Source organism: Lutra lutra, chromosome 7 (assembly GCF_902655055.1).
Source record: "Lutra lutra chromosome 7, mLutLut1.2, whole genome shotgun sequence".
NCBI lineage: Eukaryota > Metazoa > Chordata > Mammalia > Carnivora > Mustelidae > Lutra > Lutra lutra.
The window spans coordinates 29293115-29307380 of NC_062284.1; the positions used below are offsets into that span (position 1 = coordinate 29293115).

Sequence of the window (14266 nt, forward strand, 5' to 3'; positions counted from 1 at the left end):
ATGAAATAAGATGAAACCAGAGAAAGAGACAAATCAGGAGAGACTTCTAAACTCAGGAAACAAACTGAGGGCTGCTTGGGTTGGGGGTTGCAGGGGGGGAGGTGAGAAGGTATAGGGCGGCTTGGTGATGGACAATGGGAAGGGTACGTGCTATGGTGAGTGCTGTGAATTGTGTAAGACTGATGATTCACACACCTGTACCCCTGAAACAAATAATACAGTATATGTTAATTAAAAAAAATAATAATAAATAAATAAATAATTTTTTAAAGAATGTAATCACTAAAAATATTAATAAACTTCCAGTTAAAAGATGAGTAAGTTATGGCAATCAAACATATAGCACAGCAACTAAATTAATAGTAATTTAACAATACTGTGTTGTAGGCATGGAAGTTGCTAAGAGAGTAGATATTAATAGTCCCCCCACCTCTTACCACCTCACACACAAAGCTATGTTAAATAATGAATGTGTTAACTAACCTTATTGTGGTAACCATTTTACAACACAAACCTGTATCAAATTATCACATTGTATACTTTAAAACTTATAGAATGTTATATGAAATTATATCTCCATAAAGCTAAATAAAAAACAAGAATTTAAATGGAAAAAAAATAGTGACAGAAATCAGAAAGGTGGTTTGCTCTGGTAAGAGGAGAGACTGTCAAGGAGTCTTAAGGAACTTAAAGAGTCATAAAAATGTTTTACATGTTATACAGGTGTGGATTATGTAGTAAATGCATTTGTCAACAAAATCCTTAAAATCAAGATGCTTATCACTCAACACCAGAAATAAATTGACCATAAGTTTTCACTTTTGAATATTTAAGATATCTTTATATTTTAAAGACAACTCAGTTTTGGTATATACTTATGATCCGCTTGTTCAATATGTGTATGTATAGAATAAATCCAAGATTAAAGCACAGAATTAAGGTATTATGATGATTTTCTACTATTTAAAGGTAGAATTTATTCATTCAACATGACTTATATGGGAGTAAACACTGTAATCCATTGAAATGCAGGTTACATAACTGAAACAATATTCATATACAAAGTATCCTGCAGCTGTAAACATGAATGAAGTAGGTCTAACTATATGGAAAGATATCCAAGATACAGAAGTATACTGAAAAAGGAAGGAGTAAAACAGTAAATTTTCATGGATTAAAATAAATCCCATATATATTTATACATATATTTGTAAAAACAATCTGAAAGTAAATAAATTATAAATGGTACTTCCTTCTGAAAATAGCAACAGGGGATCAAAAGTGAAGGGAAGAGTTACTTTTCACTGTAAATCCTTTTGTACCCTCTGGATTGTTTCTGACTATATAGTTGCTTTGGCAATTTCCATGGAGACAGAGGAGAAAGAGGGCCTCAAACAATGTTCATGCTTCTTGTAAACAATCTCTCCCATGCCTTACGGCAGATATTCTAAATCTTCATCACTCCCCTCAAACTCCACATCTCACCCTTCTTGCCTACTTGCACAACATCAACAACCACAATATCCCAAAGCCAACAACTTTGTTTTCTACTCCAGGAAAAGGGGGAACTCCCTATATTTCCTAATTCACATCCAAATATTTACCTCTGGACTATATCCATGGATATCTCCTTTCCTCAGAAGGAAGAGGCCATTCCAGGCAAATCTTGTGTTCTTAGGCTATCTCCTATCTCTACAGGAAAGCCTATTCTCTCTATTAGTCCTCTCTCTACTTCTACAAGCTTGCTCTTAACTTGTCCTTTCTCCTGCCACCTCTGTATAGATGCATGCTCAAGCCCCTCCCTTTTAAAAAAAAATTAGCTTACATTCCCCTTTAGGCAGGATCCTAAATTCATTCTTCCCTTCACAGTTAAACTCTCACATGAGTGGGGACAGTCTCTACCTGAGGCAGTCTCTTCATCTCCCATTCATTTCTCAAATCTACCACAATCTTGCTCAGTCCCCACTGCAACTTAAAAACACTCTTGCTGAAATCATTTAAGATGAAACCTATAGGTAAGGCATTTTGTGAACCTTATTTTACTTCATCTCTCTGCTGTACTTGACACTGCTGACTGCTTCCACCCTCCTGAAACTCTCAAATCCCTTCTGTGACACATCTCTTTCCTATCTATTATGCAGTGAAGATTCAAAAACAAGTATGACAAAGTCCCTGACTTCAAGCAAAGACTCTAAAATGAGTGAAATCAATGCAAACTGTCACAACACAGTGAAAAAGTACTATGATAGAGACAGCTACAAAATGTTATGGTAGGTTTGTAAAGGGGAAGGAGAGGGAGTGAGCATTTTAGGAGGAGGAAACCAACATGGACAAAGGCACATGTATAAATCAACATAGTCTGTATAGGGAATTTGATGGATAATGGTTGAGCACACAAGTTTTGAAACCAACCAGTCTGATTCTACCACTTACCAGCTGAGTAAAGGTAAAATAAGTCTCTATCTTACAGGACTATAATGAAAATTAAATACTATTAATAAAGCACTGAGCACAGGACCTGGCTTACATTGATTTCTCAATAAATGTTAACTCCTTCATGGCAAAAAACAGTCAACAAACTAGGAATAAAAGGAATCTACTTCAACATGATAAAGGACAGTTACCAAAAAACCACAGGTAACATCACACTTGATGCTGAAAGACTGAGAGCTTTCACCCTAAGGAACAAGTCAAGGATGTCCACTCTAATCACTTCTATTTAACATTGAAATGAAGGTTTTAGCCAGGATGCTTAAGGAAGAAAAAGACATAAAATGCATCCAGATTTGAATGGAAGAAAATAAAACTATCACTATTTGTAGATGACATGATTTTGTATATAATTATATACATAATTATATATAATTAATTTTATATATGTAAAATATAAATATATTTAATATATAAAATATATAAATATAAAATATATCTTATATATTTTATATATTAAAACTTCATAGTAATATATTAACAACAATTAGAACCACTGGTTGAACTAACAGTTCAGTGAGGTTGCATGATACAAAAATCAATTATATTTCCATACACTAGCAATGAACAATTCAAAAATGAAAGAAAACAATTTCATTACAATAGTATCCAAAAACTAAAGGGCTTAAGAACAAATTTAGCAAAAGTAGGAGACATACATTAAAAACTATAAAACATCATTACAAGAAATTAACACATAATAAATGGAAAGACCTCCATGTTCACAGACTGGAGAACACACTATTATAAAATCTCCAACCTGATTTACAGATTCATAATACAAATTCAAAACAATCCCCATCAAAATCCAGCTGGATTTTTTTTGGTAGAAATTGACAGGCTAATCCTAGAATTCATATGGAAATGTAAGGGATCCAGAAGAGCCAAAATAATCTTCAATAGGAAGCACAAAGTTGGAGAACTCATATTTCATGATTTTAAAACTTCCTGGCATAAGGAGAAATCTATAAATCACTGGAATAGAACTGAAAGTCCAGAAACCTAACCTTACATTTACAGCAAATATTATTCTTCAAGGGTCCAAGATAATTCAATGGTCTGTGACAACTGGATATCTGAACCCTCTACCTCAAACCATACACAAAAATTAACTAAAAAAAATTTAACACAAAAATTAACTCAAAAATTAACTCAACTTGGGTAGCTCAGTTGGTTAAGCATGACTCGCTCTCAGCACAGGTCATATGTGGGTCATATGAGAGTCATGAGATTGAGTCCCACATCAGGCTTCACAATAGGCATGAAGTCTGGAATCTGCTTGAGATTCTCTCTCTCTCTCTCTATCTTCCCTCTACCCACCCACCCCCCAAAAAATTAACTCAAAATGGATCACAGACCTATATTTAAGAGCTCATATTTAGAAGAAAATATGAGTAAATCTTCATGAACTTAGATCAGGCAATGGTTTCTTAGATATAACACCCAAAGCACAAACAACAAAAGGAAGATAGATAAAAATTAAAAACATTTATTCTTCAAAAGACAATATCAAGAAAGTAAAAAGACAGTTCGCAGAATGGGAGAAAATACTTGTAAATCACGTATTTTATAAGTGACTTGTATCCAGAATATCTAAAAAACTCTTACAATAAAAGGGTAAACAACATAATTTTTAAGTGGGCAAAGGATTCAAATAGATATTTCTCTAAAAAAGATATATAAATGGCCAATTAGCACATGAAAAGCTATTCAATATCATTATTCATTAAGGAAACATAAATCAAAACCACAATGAGATACAACTTCCCATTCACTATAATGGCTAAAACTTAAAAAGAGAGAGAGAGAGATAGTAACAAATGTAGGTGAGGACATGATAAACCTGGAATCCTCAAACATTGCTGGTAGGAATGTAAAATGATACAGTCTTTTGGAAAACCATTTGACAGTTCCACAAATTGTTAAACGTGGAGTTACCAAATGACCCAGCAAGTTACACTTTTAGATATATACCTAAAAGACATGCAACCATATGCACACAAAAACTTACACACAGAAATTCATAGCAAAAAGAATAGCCAAAATTGGGGGGGGGATAACCCAAATGTCCACCAATTGATGAATGGATAAGTAAAATATGCTGTGTATCTATCTATCTATCTGTCTGTCTATCTATACTGAGGAGTCTGGCTCCTGACCAAAAAATTAAAATCTCTGTGTGTAATTTTCCAGCCTGACCATAAGCAATTACAAAGGCCTTACCTGGCAGGCCTCACAGGGGAAAGCCGTCTTACCCACACGGTACTGGGTACACAGCCAGCGCACTGCAGTCTCTGAAGAGAGCTGTAGCCAGGAATTCGGGCTCCCCTGGCTGACCATGTTCTTAAGCATGGCTACATTCCCAACCCAGGCCCTAGACTTCATTCAGGAGTCTGTCTATCTGTGGCCTTTTCATTAGGGAGGAAACACAGAAGACACTTTTTCTCTACTCTGACTCTGTGCTTTTCAATTCCAAGCCCTTCCACCTCACTCTTGAACCAGCCCTGGGTCCATAAAAATGCAGGAACCTCCTGTCTGGCATTCCCTCTGCAGTGAAACGAGCCACCTCCCATCCCATCTCTATGCAGATCCACCTGAGTGGGACACCTGCACTTTCCGAGATTTAGCCTCTTGCTTATTCTATCTCAATAAGTGAATAAAGTCTCAACTGTTACTTTCATTTTGGATCACTGTTTTTGATTAGCTACCCTGACACCTGGAAGTTCAGGTTTCTCTATTGCTAGGTCACCTGACCGGACACTTAAAATGGAATATCACTCAGCCATGAAAAGGAATGAAGTATTGATTCATCCAAAAACATGGTCGAACCTTGAAAACTTTATGCTAAGTAGAAAAAATAAGTCACAAATGATTGCATATTGTATGTACAATTTCATTTACATAGACTATCCAGAAGAGGCAGATCTATAGAGACAGAAAGTAGATGAGTACCTGACAGGAATTGAGTAGAGGGAGGAATGAGTGGTGACTGCTAATAAGTACCAGTGTCTCTTCGGAGTGAGGAAAATATTCAATTAAAAAAAAATTTTTTTTTTAAAGTAAGCTCACCCAGCACAAAGCCCATCCTGGGCCCTGAACCCAAGACACTGAGATCAAAACTGGAGTGGAGATCAAGACCTGAGCGGAGATCAAGAGCTGGATGCCCAACCAACTGAGCCACCCAGGCGCTCCTGCGGTGATGAAAATATTCTAAAATTAGATTGTGGTGACAGCTATACAACTCCGTAACTACAATTAAAAAAAAAAATGACAATGAATTGTACACTTTAAATAAATGGGTGAATTTTAAGGTATGTAAATTATTCCTCAATAATGTTTTTTTTAAAAATGATAGTTCATAACATTCCTAGAGCACTAGTGAGATGGAAAACTAGGTAAGGAGATTATACTGCTCTATAAAGGAGTTTGTAAAATATCCTTTAAGCAATGTAAATGTACTGAAGGATTCTGAGTTTCAGACTGACATGACAACAATCATCTTTTAGAAAAAGCAATCTCATGACTGTGACAAGAATGGCTTAGAGAGTAGCTGGATTCTAGGTGGAAAGACCAGATGACAGAATGGTTGCTTAAAAAATTAAAAGATGAAGAGAAGTGGAGCCCAGACTTGCCAGAAAAGGAAAAGGGCTATGAGCCTATCTTTAGAGTAAAATGCTATTCTGGAAACTTTCTATAGAAACCAACTACTAACATACTAAAGGATATGTTCTTATTTTATAAGCCCCCCAGACTGAGGGAACTACAGAACATAATCAAGTCCAGGAGAATAGAGTGGTAGAAAATTCCTAATAACTGACTTATTAAAATAGTTATCAGCTGTTGAAATTGATGACTTAACAAATTAAGGATCTGTCTTCAGGAATATCAGATTATAATGCCAATATCATTCTCAAATGTGTGTCAGACTAGCAGTGTGAACTCTGTCTTAAAATATAAAAGTATAAAAGAAAAATTCCTTTGGAATTACATGGAAAAATTCACTCAAAACTACTCTAACCATCAGAACCAGCTCCATTTCCTTCAATCAAATGTCCTACAAACTAAAAATAAGCATGCTATATATGTAAACTTTGTAATAAATAATATTTATCCATTAAACTCTCATAGGAAAAAACAGTTGGCACTGCCTTAAATATTTCAAAAATAATTCTTTCTCATTATAAAATATATCTTATAAGGCAAATGCATTAAAAGAATATCTCACCTCAGATTTTTAGATGAATCCACAAAGAAATGTCTACAGCATGAGTTCCAGTTCAGGCAGATACCTGAATTGAAAAAAAAAAAAAAAAAGAGAGAGAGAGAGAAGGAAAAGAAGAAAAAAAGACATGGTCAATATAACTAAATCTGAGAAGGGAACTTAATTTTTTCAGTAGAACCCTACCTTGATCATCTACTCACTAAATTTTTGTGTTTGTGTCTTACAAATCTATAGAACGTCAAGAATCTTAATTCTGCCAGACCCTCTATTGTCTTTTTTTTTTCTTTAAGATTTTATTTATTGATTGTCGGAGAGAGAGAGAACACAAGCAGGCTCCCTGATGAGAAAGGAGACTGATGTGGGGCTCTATCCCAATACCCTAGGACAATGACCTGAGCCAAAGGCAGACACTTAACCAGCTGAGCCACCTAGGTGTCCCTGTATTGCCTTTAATTACACTTAACAAAATTTATACTATACTAATGGGGCTAGGGGTATGAGGGGAAGATCAATCCAAGAAAGACATTTTCCTTTCACCAGTTCAAGTCTTCAAAAGAAAAGGCATTTTCTAAAAGTCTGTACTCCCTATAATAATCCCACCATCACGGCTTCCCATCCTTACAAAAAAACAGAATATAAAAATCTGGAAATATAAAAGTAAACCAAGAGTATATTTTATAAAGCTTAAATAAAAGGAAATGTTAAATAAAACTGGTGAAAAAACTATGAAAATGTTTATCTACATCGGCAAAGAAAATCTAATTAAAATGAGATGTCATTTTCCATCAGTGAAATTAGAGTTGTTTTTTAAGATGTTAGTCATTACTGCTATCCCAATAGCTTCTTGGCCTTTTGGCTAAGATCAAGTGTAGTGCTATCCCAGTTCTCCTCCTTCCCAGACTCACAGTAGGATTGCACTTCACTGCCCTTGTTTCAAGTTGGGTGTGGCTACATTGACTTGCTTTAGTCACTAAGGTGTACGTAAACATGATATGAAACATCAGCAGGAATAAGCTTTAGGAACCAGTACACAACCAGAAGACCTACCCACTACAGTAATTACGAAAACAAGTAACAAAAGGAGCTTTGATCAGGATGATTCACTAAGTAACTCCAAGAGAGAATACCACCTGCTGATATGTGTTCAACATGTAACATGACCTCTGTTGTAAAAAATAAAACCTGTTGCATTAAACCATGAGATTTGGGGGATTATTTGTTACTATAGCATATTCTAAACTATACTGAGAGCTGCAAATGACAATGTAATGTAACATAATAGATATTATAATAATATAATAACGCAATATAATGGGCATCTTTGCACACTGCTCATGGTAGTATAAACTGGTAAACTCTTTCTGGAAAGCAATACACAAGAGCTTTAAAAAGTTCAAACCCTCTTACCTAGTAACTTCTCTTCCAGAAATCTGTCCTAAATAATAAAAAATCCAGACTTAGACCATAGCTCATTTATGACTGCAAAGAAATGGAAATAACTAAATGTCCAAATGATTAGTTAATAAATCAGAATAAGAAATAATTAAAATTAAATATCAAAAATGCTTAAGGACTTTATAGGGGAAACTGTGTGAAAGGCACACATGGGAACTTTATGTACTGTCTGCTCAATTTTTCTGTGTATGTATAAACTATAGACAGAAAGCAGATCAGTTGCTATAGGAGCTGAAGGTCATGTGAAAGAAATGATTGTAAAGGGGCTTAAGAGAAACTTTATGTTTAATACTATTTTACTGAGAACCAGAGCTTGATCCTAGAATGCGTTTGGTGTTTTATTAATTTATTCTTTCAGTATTTATTGCAGGCCTCCACGTACAAACAGCAGCCCACACAGCAGAGGTATGCTTCTGCACTGGGTCTGTTTCCCCAAAGTTCAGTGAGACCTGCCTTTCAAGTGTCACTGTAGTCAGTAGAAGCACTGACAATCTATAAACCACACCTTTTAAAAATAATCCTTACATTGGCATATAAAAGAGGTAGGTCACGATTATTTCTAAGAACCATCTGCATTAGTGATTATTTGTTGACCTAATCTTTCTGAAAATAAGCTTAAAATTCCTACAACTGAACATTTATCATCTATAACATGAACATGTATCAGTTGTTTTGAATTCATTGCTCTGGATTATATGAATGTGTTTATAAGATTATATGCCTTGGTAACCACCATTAAAATTTCATGAGTTCTGAGCATTTACTTAAAGGATTAAAGGTTTTTACAGCTATAAAAATGGCTAAAGTGTCTAAAACTTCAACTAAGAAACTGTAGAAAAATATAAGTGAAATCTAGAAAGAAAAAAATGTGACAATGAAGACAAAGCATTAAGCAAAGAGAACAAAAAGTATTACGTTAATCAGACAGAAACAGCCAAGACATATAACAAACAAGTTTTATTCAACAAGAAATGATAATAACACAGGAAATATTTGTTTTAGCAGGAAGCACAGAAATTCAAGACAGTGGGGAGAGTAGTTAAAAATCAAAAACTAGGGGCCCCTGGGTGGCTCAGTCAGTTAAGCATCTGACTCTTGATTTTGGCTCAGGTCAGGATCTCAGGGTTGTGAGATCAAGCCCCACATCAGGTTCCGTGCTGGGCATAAAAAACATAAAATAAAAACAAACATAAAAATCAAAAACTGCACTAACTTCTCATGATAAGAAGACCTGAGATACCCACTGTATTGTAGGGAGCAACACATAAGAAGCAAAACACTGGCGAGAACATATAGGAGAGTCTAATCCAGAAATGACTTTCAAGCAATGGACATAGAGATTAAATCACTGCTTAAATTACAATTGTATAATTTGTTGCTTTCTCAGGTCTGATGTTTGAACTTATTATATATTGTATCCAAAATGTATTAAATTGTTCATAGTTTAAAATAAGATACAAATAAATTACATTATTTTTACTAGTAACAATTAAGAGTACTAGAACAACATGTGTTTATCAGAGAATAGCTAGTAAATATGAGTAAAATAGCCTTAGAAATTAAGGATATAACACAGGAAATATATGTGTGTTAATCAGAATACAAACAATAAAGATGAGTTTTCAAGCACTTAGAAATAAAGGACATAATCTGAGACACAAGATTATTTAGACTATAAAAAAAAAAGATGGAGAATTCTTAATATACATTAGTTTCCTGACTCTTAGAAAAAAATGACCTATAAGTAGTCCATAAAAATGGATGGAAAACACTATCACAAAGCTGGTCTTGATTTCTAAATTCTAGAAACCTTAACTAGTAACTGTCCCCAGTCAACTAAAGAGTCAACCTACAGCCTGGAGGCCAAAACCAGCCATGCCTGTTTTGTCTGCCCCTTGAGCTAAGAATGGTTTTCACATTTTTTTAAATGTTGTGAAAAAAAAAAACAAAAAATAATATGCAACAGAGACAGTAGTCACAAAACTTAAAACGTTTACTATCTCACCCTTTACAGAAAAAGTTTGCAGCCCTCTGAACTAAACAATTCATAAATGGGTGAAACAGGTCTTAGTGGCAGCTCTAACCCAGAGATTTAAAGTGTGCCATGGCATCACAGTATATTAGAACCGGAAGGCAGCTAAGACCATCCTTCCTCTTCATCATGTTACAAAGAAGGTTAACTTAAAGCCCAGAAATGACAATCTTCCAGGTCTACTGTCTCCTGAACCCAATGTGCTTTACATCCTATCACAACATTGGCCCCCTTTTCTTCTAGTGGGGTAATCTGAGAATAAAAGAAAGGTAAGTCCACTCTCCTCCAACTCTCCACTGAGCCCTTCCTACCTGAGAATAATCAACTGACCAAAGTGAGACACTGATAATCTTCATATCTGACCAACTCAACATCAAGGGTCACTTCCTATTTTCTCAGCTTCATCTCCTTCTACTCTACTCATGTAAGCAAAATAAGCAAATGAGTCTACTTAACATACCTGAAAAAAGTACCTTGTTCTTTTGGTCCTGAGGACGTAGGTTTATACAGTTTCTCTCCTAGGGGCAGCTCTTCCCTTCTCCACCGACCCAAATTCCTATCATTCTTCATGCCCAATTCAAAACACCCTCAGAAAGCTTACAATCCAATAGGAAACACAGCTCAGATACACGAAAAAGTAAAAGATAAATAACCCCCAATAGAAATTCCTGGTAAAATGTAACCTCTGAGGGAAATGTTCAGGTTAAGCCTTTGGGAAAGTCTCTGAATAAGATGTTAATAGACACTTAAAAAAAAAAAAAAAAAAAAGCTTTTGAGATTGGTTGCACAACATTGTGATTATACACAACCCCAATTAACTACGCACTTTAAAATGGCTAAGATGGTAAATTCTATGTTACATATAATTTACAATCATTTAAAAAAAAAACTTTGGATCACAGAGTAAGATCATAATGGTGCAGGGAGCAAGCACTTGCTTATATTATATTAATTGGATATTAAATTTAAGTTATAAAAGCTAAACACCTATCCTATAGCAATGGTTTTATACTTGCAAGTACCTTAAAATTAGACAATGTGGGGAATTGTGAATATAATAAGAGAGTTGCCTACGAGATCCAATTCTATAAAATAAAACAGAGACTACATCTAGAAACCATTAAATTCTGGCAGCGAGATAAATGAATATCCACAAGATTCCAAACTTTAATAAAAAAAAAAAAATGACTTTAAAGGACAGAGAGAGGAAAAGGTGGTGTTCTAGGAAGTAGAATGAATAAAGGTACAAAACGGACAATGTATGATGGCAGGGATACTCACTGTCTTTTTGTTTCCCTAGTAGTTGGGCCACCCATGATATGGAATAGGTTACCAAAACCATAGACGGAAATATGCTGGCTAAGGTAATCAGTACTCAAAGTAGACAGTCCATGCCTTGCTTAAGTTTTCAGATAACTTTTGTGAACAACAGCAAAACTCTGCAAAACCAAATATAAATCCTGTGCATTTAAGGCTGAATCTGTTATTTTCACAAAATTAACCACACCAAAAGGGCTGGAAGTTTTTACTTTTTGATTATTTTGGTTCCCTTTATACTGAGCAATTTTATTCTATGAATGCCAACCTCTGCTATTCTGTTCACTCCATGCCTAGGGCCTAGTAGATGCTCTCTAAATGCTTGTGGAATTAATATTGGGATATAATATACATTTCACTTAAAGTACTCCTCTTTTCTAACTATACAGAGTAACAAAAAGTAGACAGAAAATAAATAACATTAACTGAAAAATGTTGTAAAAATGAAGCCAACCAAACACTTAAGCCATATTTCAAAACCATCTTTGTAGCAAACTGCTCACAAGTAAGTCAAACCTTTATTGCACCCTTTGTTGCAACACTACACACACACACACACAATACACCCATCAAGACAATCATTTTTACCAAATATAACTTGAAGAAGAAAAATCACATAATTTGATACCCAGAAAAATCCCAGTTTTCTTTCACCTTTGTATTCCACACAATTCCTGGCACACAGTTGATACCTTCAAATCATTCATTGAGTTGAGTAGTCACAGAGAAAATATTTTCTCTGCTGTCCATGTGACTTCATTATATTTCAAAGGTGTGAGTCATCAACTCTGGCAATAAAAGCAGAACTTACACCACTATAAATACTTGACGTATTTCAAGAGCTCTCAGAAATTAGAAGAGAGATCCATACATGTATTCCCTAAATTACACAAGTATCAGAAGATACATCATTTCACTGTTGTCAGTTTGCTATATTTAGATGGCTCTGAATTGAATCATTCAAGCATATACAAATAAAACCTTGAAGGGGTCCCCACACTCGCTCCTGACCGTCTGGAAACAAAAGCTGCTATTGAGATAAAAAATGACAGGCAACAGGAATCTGACAGGCCAGTAATTTACTGCATTTTCTGCACATCTGAATTTGTAGGCCTCCATAGCCATTAAGCAAAATTAGTTTCATGATGCCAGCCAGAAAGCCTCATAGGCAACAGTTTTATGTCATTAAAAGAACTACCATCCTCAATCTGTTTGGTTTTGTGTTTGCTCATTAGAAGCCTCTCAGTGAATCGAGAGAGGGGTTTTAATTGCACTCTTGCTCTATCCATGTTTACTACAGCCCTGAACTATAACAAATTCCTATTCTCCCTTCGTACCCAATGCCTAAAATTCTTTAGATATAGTAGAAGAAACTAAGCAGTCTAGCAGTTCTCTACCAAAAATAGAGCCATTTCAAAGGTACAAATGTGACTTGAACATATATTTATTCAGATTAAAAATCCTGGGTCAGAGAAAAACATCATCATCTTCCTTCTCTCCTACTTGTTAATCTCTGAATCCGCTATGCTATCTCAGGCTTCTACGTCTTTGCAGATGCTATTTCCCCCTCAGCTTGCTTAGAACCTCCTCCTCAAATCTGACTATGGTGAATTTCTGCTCACTAACTGGTTTTCCCAAGAAAGGTTCATGCAATCCTTTCCCTATGTACCTTCTACATACATCCATCAAGTACTTCTCAAACTGGGTTAACTCTGACTCTTACAGTCAAAAAACTGGACACCTCCTGGCAGAGTTAACATTCAGCTAGTAGACACTAGCACAGCTTTAAAGGATGAAATACTAAAAATACTTCTGAAATAATATCTAGTAAGCAGTCACTGCCCTGAACTCCATGGCCCTGTCTTACCACCACCACCACCAAAATTCAGCAACAAAAGCATCAAAGCCTGATACAGTATAAAAGATTGCGGGGGGGAGATCCTTGAAGATCCTGAATCCAGTGCTATGGTCATTGTGATTGGTTGGTGCCTGTGTTGTAGTGAATGGTAAATACCTGCCCCTTTATGCCCAAAGCCTAGAATACTACCTAACATATAGCAGATCCATAATGTACTATTAATTCTATGTCCAAATAATGAACACCAATCCTATTCAATGATCCAAGGCCAGTGGGTATATGTCAAAACTATACAAATAATAATCAGATTGGAAAAAAAAAAAAAACACTAGGTACTTAAGTACAAGATAGGAAAAGTGAACAGTCTGCCTATTGCCTATTTCTATTTTCTTGCCTTTAGCCTCTGATAAAATAAATGCGTAATTTGATAATGTGGGCAAAAACCTCCAATGTGATCATTTATACAGCATATGATTCCAGTATTATTTATGTTATTAAATGAAGATTAAAACAAAGTTTCTGTAAAACCACAGAATTTAAGAATGCCACCAACAGTGATCACTGAACTACAGTCAGTGTCTTGGACAGGTATCGCTCAGGAAGAACACAAATTGTTAATTCAAACAGAGGAAAAAGAAAGAATGAAAAGAGTCAGTTAATTATGAATCACATGTCTAATTACAGGTTTTGCTAGGGGCTTCAGATACTTCTAATTAGTTTTACTTGGTATATTAATTATAAATAGAAAACCACAGAGAATTTCTTACTCATAGGAATTTATTGAGTATGTAAAATCAGATATTAAGTTATCACTTTTATAATTTAATGATTAAATATTCAATAGTGCATGACAATTATTTTGAAAGTGATCAATAAAATATATATCACATTA

The 14266-nt window shown here is 35.0% G+C and overlaps 1 protein-coding gene across 11 annotated transcripts in view; it reads right to left on the bottom strand.

Annotated features, from left to right (window-relative positions):
- The window catches only part of PEAK1 (pseudopodium enriched atypical kinase 1), a 306788-nt gene that overhangs the window by 254605 nt on the left and 37917 nt on the right, over window positions 1-14266 (bottom strand). For all 11 annotated transcript variants that reach the window (XR_007128693.1, XM_047737419.1, XM_047737416.1 and 8 more), the window contains exon 2: window positions 6716-6779. The gene's annotated coding sequence lies outside the window, so the exon portion shown is untranslated. The remainder of the gene's footprint in view (window positions 1-6715; window positions 6780-14266) is intronic.